The sequence below is a fragment of the Stenella coeruleoalba genome (assembly GCF_951394435.1).
Source record: "Stenella coeruleoalba genome assembly, chromosome: 5".
Classification (NCBI taxonomy): Eukaryota; Metazoa; Chordata; class Mammalia; order Artiodactyla; family Delphinidae; genus Stenella; species Stenella coeruleoalba.
In genome coordinates this window covers 58184526-58196017 of record NC_137150.1, presented here as the reverse complement: position 1 = coordinate 58196017, position 11492 = coordinate 58184526, and the positions used below count along the sequence as shown (strand labels likewise).

Here is an 11492-nt window from a genome sequence, read left to right as displayed (position 1 = left end):
ATTGAATTTATGTCAGCCTGCATTTGTGGAGCAAGTACAGCGTACTACGGGACAACATGCTAGGCACTGACTACAAAAGTGGCATGCACGTGCTCCCCTTCTTAAAGAACTTTCAGGCAAAAAAGTGATACAAACATGCAAAAGAAACCCATTCCAAAATGTGAGGATAATGTAAGTACAGATGCAAAAAGGACACAGATGAGGAGGTAATCTTTTCTCTTTGGGAAGGGTAAGGAGAAGCTACTGCGAAGAAGTGATCTTTGGTTTGGGCTTATGGCTTTTGCTTTGTAGGATGTTTGGTTTGGTTTGGTTTTGGTTTGGGGGCCAGATTTTTGTTTTGTTTACAAGGCCAGGAATGCAATGGGGAAGTATAGTTCAGAAGAAGCTAACAAAGGGAATAGAGGCAAAAGACAATGCAAATGCCTGGTGTATTTGAGGGAAAGCATGTGTATCAATAGGAATATAGATATTGTCTACACTTTAAGCCCTTCAGGAAGAAGTGCCAAAGGTAAGCTAGGCAAAGAGTGCGAGGGGTCTTTTAGACCATATTTACCCACTTCCTTGGTTCAAGTGTATAGATATACAGGAGCACACAGGCAGAAACCTTAGACTCTTCATCTTCCAACACATTCATCTTCAGGCCAGTTCCCTGCTTCCATGTGCAGGGAGGAAGAAAGGAGACAGAACAGAGAGAAGAAAAAAAGTTGGGCTGGCAATCAAAAGGCTTAAATTCAAGCCTAAATCACTACCTACTAGTGATTGGATTTTCCATTTTGATCTTTCCTGAGCTTCAGTTGCTACTGAAGAATGGAAATGGAAATGAGGATAACTGCCCTGCCTACTTTATCAGGTGATTGTACATGTCAGTCCTAAGAATGAGCTGTCAATTCTGAAATCCCATTAAGTATTAGTTTTTTTACATGCATTACCTCTAGTTCTTATAACAATCCTGTGAAGTGAGACTTATTAATCTCATTTTTCAAATGATTAAAGAGAAATAAAGGAGATTTTTTTTCTAGTTGTATTGAGATATAATTGACATATAATATCGTGTAAGTTTAAGGAATACAGTGTTTTGATTAGATACACTTATATACTGCAAAATGATTACCACCATAGTGTTAGCTAACACCTCCATCACATCACATAATTACCTTGTTTGTATGTGTGTGGTGAGAACATTTAAAATCTACTCTCTTAGCAACTTGTAAGAACATATTATAGTATTGTTAACTATATGACCATGTTGTATATTAGATTTCCAGAACTTATTTATCTTATCACTGAAAGTTTGTACTCTTTCACCAGTATCTCCCCATTTCTCCCACCCCCTGATAACCACAATTCTATTTTCCATTTCTATGAATTGAGCTTTTTTAGACTGCACATATAAGTGATACATGCAGTATTTGTCCTTCTCTGTCTGACTTATTTCACTTACCATAACGCCCTTAAGTTTCATCCATGTTGTCGTGCATGGCAGAATTTCCTTCTTTCTCATGACTGAAAAACATTCCATTCTATATATGTGTGTGTGTGTGTGTGTGTGTGTGTGTGTGTATGTTCCATATCTTGGCTATTGTGAATAATGCTGCAATGGACATGGAAGTGCAGTTATTGCCTCAGTATCCTGTTTTCATTTCCTTTGGCTTTATCCCCAGAAGTGGTATTGCTGGATCATACAGTAGTTCTATTTTTAATTTTTGAGGAATATTCACACTGTTTTTCATAGTGGCTGCACCAATTTACTTTCCCACCAATAATGCACAAGGGTTACCTTTTTTTCACATCTTTGCCAATGCTAGTTATCACTCGTCTTTTGATAATAGCCATTCTAACAGGTGTGAGGTGATAGCTTATCGTGGTTTCGATATGTATTTCCCTAATGACTAGTTGAGCATATTTTCATGTACCTGTTGGCCATTTTTATGTCTTTTTTGAAAAGATGTCTATTCAGTTCCTCTGCCCATTTTTTAATTGACTGTTCTTCTTCTCCTGAGTTATAGAGTTCTTTAAGTACTTTGAATAATAACTGCTTATCAGATATACAACTTGCTTCCAGCTTTGTCCTTCTTTCTTTTTTAACTTTATTGAGGAATAATTAAAAAATATAATTGTATGTATTTAAAGTGTAAAACATGATGATTTGATATATATATATACATGGTAGAATGGTTACCAAGGTCAAGGTAATTAATGCAGAACGGCAAGATGGCGGCGCGAGCAGCGTTTGGGCCCCTGGGATGGCGTCTCTGGCAGGGTTCGAGGAATTTTTCTGTATGCAGTTCTAGGAGCAGTACAGCCAAAAATGGTGGCCTTCTTCTCACCAATATGAAGTGGGTACAGTTTTCAAACCTACACATTGATGTTCCCAAGGATTTGACCAAGCCTACGATAACCATTTCTGATGAACCAGACACGTTATATAAGCGACTATCAGTTTTAGTAAAAGGCCATGATAAGGCTGTATTGGACAGTTATGAATATTTTGTTGCACTTGCTGCTAAAGAACTTGGTATCTCTGTTAAAGTACATGAACCTCCAAGGAAAATTTTACTCTTCTCAAATCAGTGCATGTTTTCAAGAAGCACAGGGTTCAGTATGAAATGAGAGCACTTTACAGATGTTTAGAGTTAGAACATCTCACTGGGAGTACAGCAGATGTCTACTTGGAATATACTCAGTGAAACTTACCTGAAGGAGTTGCCATGGAAGTTACAAAGACAAAATTAGAACAGTTACCAGAACACATCAAGAAGCCAATCTGGGAAACAATACCAGAGGAAGAAGAAAGCTAGTCATAAAGTCTCAGTGACCACTTGTGCTGGGATGTGAAGTGAGCATGTCAAGTGGAGGGAGTCTCCAGTGAAGACAGTTTCAAGTCACCCTGACTGCTCTCCTGAGGCCGCACGGCCTGATCAGTAGAAAGCAGGGATTGGAAGTTTACGATACACCAGACTATTGTGCAGGAACCACTTTATCTATTCTTTTATACATGTCATTGTTTCAGTTCGGATTTTAACAAATGTGAGCAAACCATTTGGACCACTCTGTACCAAAACAGTCAAATTCATGTTTTGTTATTCCACTGTTGTTCAATTATTAGTTTGTACTGATTGTGATTTGTATCATTTCATTCATCTAAAAGTGAGTGTTTCAAATATTCCTCACACACATTTCTTTCTTTTGAGGGACCTAGAAGGAAACTTTGGTTAATTTAACACTGAGCAGTTAAAGTTTTTTATATTTACCTTAATGCAGGCTGGCATATGTTAGTTTGGGGGTGGTGACCTCCAAGTTTTACCTTATGTAAGCTTTACATTCTTGAAAATTGATATATTTTATAGTGGATCAAGCACATTTGTGGCATGCGCTGAACTTCTGTAGCCCAAATCCTTTCAGGGCTGCCTAGAAGGGTCACTATAATGGAATATGAGCTCTCAAGAAATTACTGTATCATTTCATTCATCCTGTAATTCATTTATTCAATAAGCTTTTCTTTTGTTGACTTTGCACCCAGCACTATAGTAAATACCAAAAACTGAATAGCAATAACAGCTTTCAAAAATTGTGCAAGGCACAAATAAATACTTTTCCTTATTAAGTTCCATGCTGATAAGACCTCTTTCTTTTGGTGAATAGCACTCTTTTTGTTTGGGGATGTCTACTTTTCCATAAAATTAAATAGTAGTTAAAGCTCTGAAAGAGGCAAGATGACAGTGGGCTGAGGTTGTTGGTGTATCAACCCCAAGGGAGTGATACGTTTCGTTTTTACAGCAGAATCCGGACCATGTCTTTTGTGGTTTCCTTCACATCTTTGGGGTAGTTATGACTTCTCAGTTTTCCACCCTTAAACTGGAGTCCCTGTTCTCTTTTCCTGACCTGCTATCAGGTATGAGTGTTCTGAATGCACACTGCTCATGTATCAGACTTACCTTACTGTCATTAACATGAGAAGAATTACAGCCTTGTGCCCCATGACCTCATTCTGTTTGCAGCTCAGTTGTCGACTGTGTCATTCACAAATGCCTAAAGCCTGTTTATCCCAGGTATAAGCCTCAGGATTAAGAACTAGTCAATAAAGCAAGAGCAGTATAATAGTAACTGTGTCTAGCAAAGCAGCCATTGTGACTCATTTTCATTTTGAAAGAAATAATTCTTTAAAAATAAATGTAGACCCACACACACACAAAAAAAGGATAATTAATGCATGCATCACCTCACAAAGTTAACTCTTTTTTTTGTGGTAAGAATGCTTAAGATCTACTCTCAGCAATTTTTAAGTGTACAGCACGGTATTAGTAACTATAGTCATCATGCTGTACATTAGACCCTCAGAACTTATTCTTATAACTGAAAATGCATACCCTTTGACCTATATCATCTCATTTTCTCCTATGCCCAGCCCCTGAAACCAATATTCTATTCTCCGTTTCTATGAAAGTGGTTTCTTCAAAAAAGATTCAAGGGGCTTCCCTGGTGGTGCAGTGGTTGAGAATCTGCCTGCTAATGCAGGGGACACAGGTTCGAGCCCTGGTCTGGGAGGACCCCACATGCCGCAGAGCGACTAGGCCCGTGAGCCACAACTACTGAGCCTGCACGTCTGGAGCCTGTGCTCTGCAACAAGAGAGGCCGCCACAGTGAGAGGCCCGCGCACTGCGATGAAGAGTGGCCCCCACTTACCACAACTAGAGAAAGCCCTCGCACAGAAATGAAGACCCAACACAGCCTAAAATAAATAAATAAAAAAAAAAGAAGGTAAGAAGGTTAGCTATAAAAAAAAAAAAAGATTCAACATATCTCTATCAAAATTTTGGTGCCATTTTTCACAGACATAGAAAAAATTGTCATAAAATTCATATGGAACTACAAAAAACCCTGACTAGCCAAAGCAGTCCTGAGAAAGAAGAGCAAAACTGGAGACATCACACTTCCTGATTTCAGGTTATATTACAAAGCAATAGCAATCAAAACAATGTGGTATTAGAATAAAAACAGATACATAGACCAGTGGAACAGAATACAGAGCCCAGACATAAACCCATATGTATGATAAACTAATTTTTGTCAAGGGTGCCAAGAGTACACAATGGGAAAAGGATTGTCTCTTCAATAAATGGTGTTGGGAAAACTGGATATCTAAATGCAAAAGAAAGAAACTGAACCCCTATCTCACACAATTTGAAAAATTAACTCAAAATGAATCGAAGACTTAAATGTAAGACCTGAAACTGATACTTCTAGAAGAAAACATATGGAAAAAGCTCTGGCATTGATCTAGGCAATGATTTCTTAGATAAGACAGCAAAAGTACAGTCAACAAAAGCAAAACTAAACAAGTGGGACTACATCAAACTAAAGAGCTTCTGCACAGCAAAGGAAACAATCAATAATTTGAAAAGGCAACCTACGGAATGGGAAAATATATTTACAAGCCATGTGTCTGATCAGGGGTTACTATCCAAAATATATAAAGAATTCATACAACTCAATAGCAAAAATAAATAAATAATCCAATTTTAAAATGAGCAAAGGACCCAAACAGACATTCTATTTTTTTCATTTATTTCCTCTCTGACCTTTGTTATTTCCTTCCTTCTACTTACTTTGGGCTTTTTGTTCTTTTTCTAGTGTCTTGAGGTGTAAAGTTAGGTTGTTTACTTGAGATCTTTCTTATTTGATAATATGAGCATTTATCTCTATAACTTCCCTCTTAGCACTGCTTTTGCTACATTCCATAAGTTTTGGTATGTTGTGCTTTCATTTTAATTTGTTGGAAGATTTATTTTTATTTCTGTTTTGACTTTTTCATGACCCATTGGTTCAGAAACATGTTGTTTAATCTTCACACATTTGTGAATTTTCTAGTTTTCTTCTTGTAATTGATTTCTACTTTCATATCATTGTGGTCAGAAAAAGACACTTGATATGATTTTAATCTTCTTCAATTTATTAAGACTTATTTTGTGACCCACAATATGCTCTATCCTGGAGAATGTTCCATGGGCACTTGAGAAGAATGCGTATTCTGCTGGTGTTGGATGGAATGTTCAGTAAATGTCTTTGTGATTGTCCAACCTGCTTTCTTCTTAGTGGCTGTCAGTAGCTGATGGTGTGCCTAGACCCATCAGTGTCCCACAGGGGAGGATGGCACTTAGCACCTAGATGCAAGTTGGTTGGAAGCCAGAGTCTCAGGCAGCAGCTGGGAAAGTATGTAGTTAGACCCCTTTCAGATAAAACTTGGGAGTTGGGCATTTTTGCCTGCTCCCTCTGTGCTGAGCTCTGGAGGGATAGCCAGTTATTAAATGCTTCTTTGTTTCCTGCAGTCATGTGGAACTCCTAAATGGAAGCCAAATTGACTATCAGAACAGGCTGTCTGGAGACCTGTCCTTTGGATGACAGCCACAAAGCTAGGGTACAGATGTGTGTACAAGATCCTTCCAGGGAGATACTGGTGACTCAAAGTGGCCCATTTTGATATGCATATTTTCTTGTTTGACCAATGTGTAAGAGTCACTCAGTTTCTGGATTTCTTTCTGAGGGAATTGCCTCACATTTGGTGTGTATTTGGGAGGAGGAGTTCAGGAGCCTCCTATATTGCTATCTTTAAAGACCACATTCAGGAGACCTTAAAGATAGCAGAGGAGTGAGACCTGGAGATTGCCTTCCTCCCCACAAATATATCAGAAATACATCTACATGTGGAACAACTCCTACAGAACACCTACTGAATGCTGGCAGAAGACCTCAGATCCCCCAAAAGGCAAGAAAGTCCCCACATACCTGGGTAGGGCAAAAGAAAAAAGAATAAACAGAGACAAAAGAATAGGGAGGGGACCTGCACCACTGGGAATGAGCTGTGAAGGAGGAAAAGTTTCCACACACTACGAAGCCCCTTCACTGGTAGACATGGGTGTTGGGTGGTGAGAAAGCTTCGGAGCCACAGAGGAGAGCACAGCAACAGGGGTGCAGAGGGTAAAGCGGAGAGATTCCCTCACAGAGGATCAGGGCCGACTGGCACTCACCAGCCCGAGAGGCTTGTCTGCTCACCCTCCAGGACAGGTGAGGCCTGGGAGCTGAGGCTCGGGCTTCACAGTACAGATCCCAGGGAGAGGACTGGGGTTGGCTGCATGAACACAGCCCAAAGGGGGCTAGTGTGCCACAGCTAGCCGGGAGGAAGTCCGGGAAAAAGTCTGGAGCTGCCCAAGAGGCAAGAGACCATTGTTTCGGGGTGTGCGAGGAGAGGAGATGCAGAGCACTGCCTAAACGAGCTCCAGAGATGGGCACGAGCCGCGGCTCTCAGCATGGAAACCAGAGACAGGCATGAAATGCTAAGGCTGCTGCTGCTGCCACCAAGAAGCCTGTGTGCAAGCACAGGTCACTATCCACACCTCCCCTCCCGGGAGCCTGCGCAGCCCCCCCGCCACTGCCAGGGTCCCGTGATCCAGGGACAACTTCCCCGGAAGAACACAGGGCACGCCTCAGGCTGGTGCAATGTCATGCTTGCCTCTGCTGCTGCAGGCTCGCCCTGCATTCCATACCCCTCCCTCCCTGCTGTCCTGAGTGAGCCAAAGCTCCCTAATCAGCTGCTACTTTAACCCCATCCTGTCTGAGCGGGAACAGACGCCCTCAGGCAACCTACACGCATAGGTGAGGCCAAATCCAAAGCTGAATCCCAGGAGCTGTGCAAACGAAGAAGAGAAAGGGAAATCTCTCCCAGCAGCCTCAGGAGCAGGGGATTAAATCTCCACTATCAACTTGATGTACCCCGCATCTGTGGAATACCTGAATAGACAATAAATCATCCCAAAATTGAGATGGTGGACCTCGGGAGCAGTGATATATATACATTTTTTCCTTTTTCTCTTTATGAGTGTATATGTGTATGCTTCTTTGTGAGATTCTGTCTGTATAGCTTTCCTTTTACCATCTGTCCTAGGGTTTTGTCTGTCTGTTTCATTTTTTCTTCTTTTTTTTTTTTTTTGGTATAGTTTTTAGCACTTGTTATCATTGTTGGATTTGTTTTTTGGTTTGGTTGCTCTCTTCTTTCCTTCTTTTTTTTATTACATTTTAATTTTTTTTAATCTTTCATAATTATTTTTTATTTTAATAACTTTATTTTATTTCATTTTCTTCTTTCTTTCTTTTGTTGTGTCTCCCTTTTCTTCTGAGCGATGTGGCTGACAGGGGCTTGGTGCTCCAGGTGTGTGTTGGGCCTGTGCCTGTGCCTCTGAGGTGGGAGAGCCGAGTTTAGGACATTGGACCACCAGAACCTCCCGGCTGCATGTAATGTCAAACGGCGAAAGCACTCCCAGAGATCTCCATCTCAATGCTAAGACCCAGCTCCACTCAATGACCAGCAAGCTACAGTGCTGGACATGCTGTGCCACACAGCTAGTAAGACAGGAACACAACCTCACCCATCAGCAGAGAGGCTGCCTAAAATCATAATAAGGTCACAAACACAACAAAACACACCACCAGACGCAGTCCTGCACAGCAGAAAGACAAGACCCAGCCTCATCCTCCAGAACACAGGCACCAGTCCCCTCCACCAGGAAGCCTACACAACCCACTGAACCAACCTTAGCCAATGGGGGCAGACATGAAAAAACAATAGGAACTGCGAACCTGCAGCCTACGAAAAAGAGACCCCAAACACAGTAAGTTAAGCAAAATGAGAAGATAGAGAAACACACAGCAGATGAAGGAGCAAGGTAAAAACCCATCAGACCAAACAAATGAAGAGGAAATAGGCAGTCTACCTGAAAAATAATTCAGAGTAATGATAGTAAAGATGATCCAAAACCTTGGAAACAGAATGGAGAAAATACAAGAAACGTTTAACACGCACCTAGAAGAACTAAACAGCTAACAAACAATGATGAACAACACAATAAGTGAAATTAAATATTCTCTAGAAGGAATCAATAGCAGAATAACTGAGGCGGAAGAACGGGTAAGTGACCGGGAAGATAAAATTGTGGAAATAACTACTGCAGAGCCAAACAAAGAAAAAAGAATGAAAGGAATTGGGGACAGTCTCAGAGACATCTGGGACAACATTAAATGCACCAACATTTGAATTATAGAGGTCCCATAAGAAGAGAAAAAGAGAAGGCCTGAAAAAATATTTGAAGAGATTATAGTTGAAAACTATAATTTTTCATTTCATGAAAACTATAATTTTCATTTTCATCCAAAATGAAAAGAAATAAGGAAACACAAGGTTTAAATGATCCATTAAACAAGATGGACTTAATTGATATTCATAGGACATTCTATCCAAAAACAACAGAATACACTTTCTTCTCAAGTGCTCATGGCACATTCTCCAGGATAGAACATACCTTGGGTCACAAATCAAGCCGTGGTAAATTTAAGAAAATTGAAATCATATCTAGTATCATTTCCGACCACAGCACTATGAGACTAGATATCAATTACGGGAAAGAATCTGTATAAAATACAAACAAGTGAAGGCTAAACAATACAGAACTTAATAACCAAGAGATCACTAAAGAAATCAAAGAGGCAATCAAAAAATACCTACAAACAAACGACATTGAAAACATGACCACCCAAAACCTAGGGGATAGAGCAAAAGCAGTTCTAAGAGGGAAGTTTATAGCAATTCAATCCTACCTCAAGAAAGAAAAAACATCTCAAATAAACAACCTAAACTTACACCTAAAGCAATTAGGGAAAGAGGAACAAAACAACATCAAAGTTAGAAGGAAAGAAAAAATAAGGATCAGATCAGAAATAAATGAAAAAGAAATGAAGGAAACAATAAAAAAAATCAGTAAAACTAAAAGCTGGTTCTTTGAGAAGATAAACAAAATTGAGAAACCATTAGCTGACTAATCAAGAAAAAAATGGAGAAGACTGAAATCAATAGAATTAGAAATGAAAAAGGAGAACTGACACTGCAGAAATACAAAGGCTCATGAGAGATTACTACAAGCAACTATATGCCAATAAAATGGACAACCTGGAAAGAATGGACAAATCCTTAGAAAAGCACAACCTTCCAAGACTGAACCAGGAAGAAACAGAAAATATAAACAGACCAATCACAAGGACTGAAATTGAGACTGTGAATAAAAATCTTTCAACACCTGGACTGAATGTCAATACTATGACATAGTATGAGTGTGTTTCGTGTTTGGTAATTGCAATCACTGTTGCTTTTGTTGTGGTCATCCAATTACAATGCTTGGTGTCAGTTTATCTCTTGTAAAAATAAAATACAGTGTGTGTGTGAAAAAAAAAATCTTCCAACAAACAGAAGTCCAGGACTAGATGGCTTCATAGGTGAATTCTATCAAACATTTAGAGAAGAGCAAACACCTATCCTTCTCAAACCCTTCCAAACTATAGCAGAGGGAGGAACACTCCCAAACTCATTCTATGAGGCTGCCATCACCCTGATAACAAAACCAGACAAAGAAGTCACAAAGGAAGAAAACTACAGGCCAATATCACTGATGAACATAGATGCAAAAATCCTCAACAAATACTAGCAAACAGAATCCAACAGCACACTAAAAGGATCATAAACCGTGATCAAGTGGGGTTTATCCCAGGAATGCAAGGATTCTGTGATATACACAAATCAATCAATGTGATAAACTATATTAATAAATTGAAGGAGAGAAGCCATATGATCATCTCAATAGATGCAGAAAAATCTTTCAAAGAAATTCAACACCCATTGATGATAAAAACCCTCCAGAAAGTAGGCATAGAGGGAACTTACCTCAACATAATAAAGGCCATATATTATACACCCACAACCAACATTGTTCTCAATGGTGAAAAACTGAAACCGTTTCCTCTACAATCAGGAACAAGACAAAGTTGCCCACTCTCACCACTATTATTCAACATAGCTTTGGAAGTTTTAGCCACAGCAATCATAGAAGGAAAAGAAATAAAAGGAATCCAAATCAGAAAAGAAGAAGTAAAGCTGTCACTGTTTGCAGATGACATGATACTATACTTAGAGAATCCTAAAGACACTCCCAGAAAACTACTAGAGCTAATCAATGAATTTGGTAAAGTAGCAGGATACAAAATTAATGCACAGAAATATCTTGCATTCCTATACACTAATGATGAAAAATCTGCAAGAGAAATTAAGGAAACACTCCCATTTACCATTGCAACAAAAAGAATAAAATACCTAGGAATAAACCTACCTAAGGAGACAAAAGACCTGTATGCAGAAAACTATAAGACACTGATGAAAGAAATTAAAGATGATACAAACAGATGGAGAGATATACCATTTTCTTGGATTGGAAGAATCAACACTGTGAAAATGGCTATACTACCCAAAGCAATCTACGGATTCTGTGCAATCCCAATCACACTACCAATGGCGTTTTTAACAGAACTAGAACAAAAACTTTTAGTTTGTATGGAAACACAAAAGACCCTGAATAGCGAAGACAATGTTGAGAAAGAAAAAGGGAGCCAGAGGAATC

General features: G+C 39.4%; 1 pseudogene across 1 annotated transcript; it reads left to right on the top strand.

Annotated features, from left to right (window-relative positions):
* The first annotated feature begins 2081 nt into the window (after positions 1 to 2081).
* Positions 2082 to 3040, top strand: LOC307187151 (small ribosomal subunit protein uS10m-like; annotated as a pseudogene). The gene has a single exon. The product of its transcript is annotated as a small ribosomal subunit protein uS10m-like (transcript).
* The last annotated feature ends 8452 nt before the right edge of the window (positions 3041 to 11492 follow it).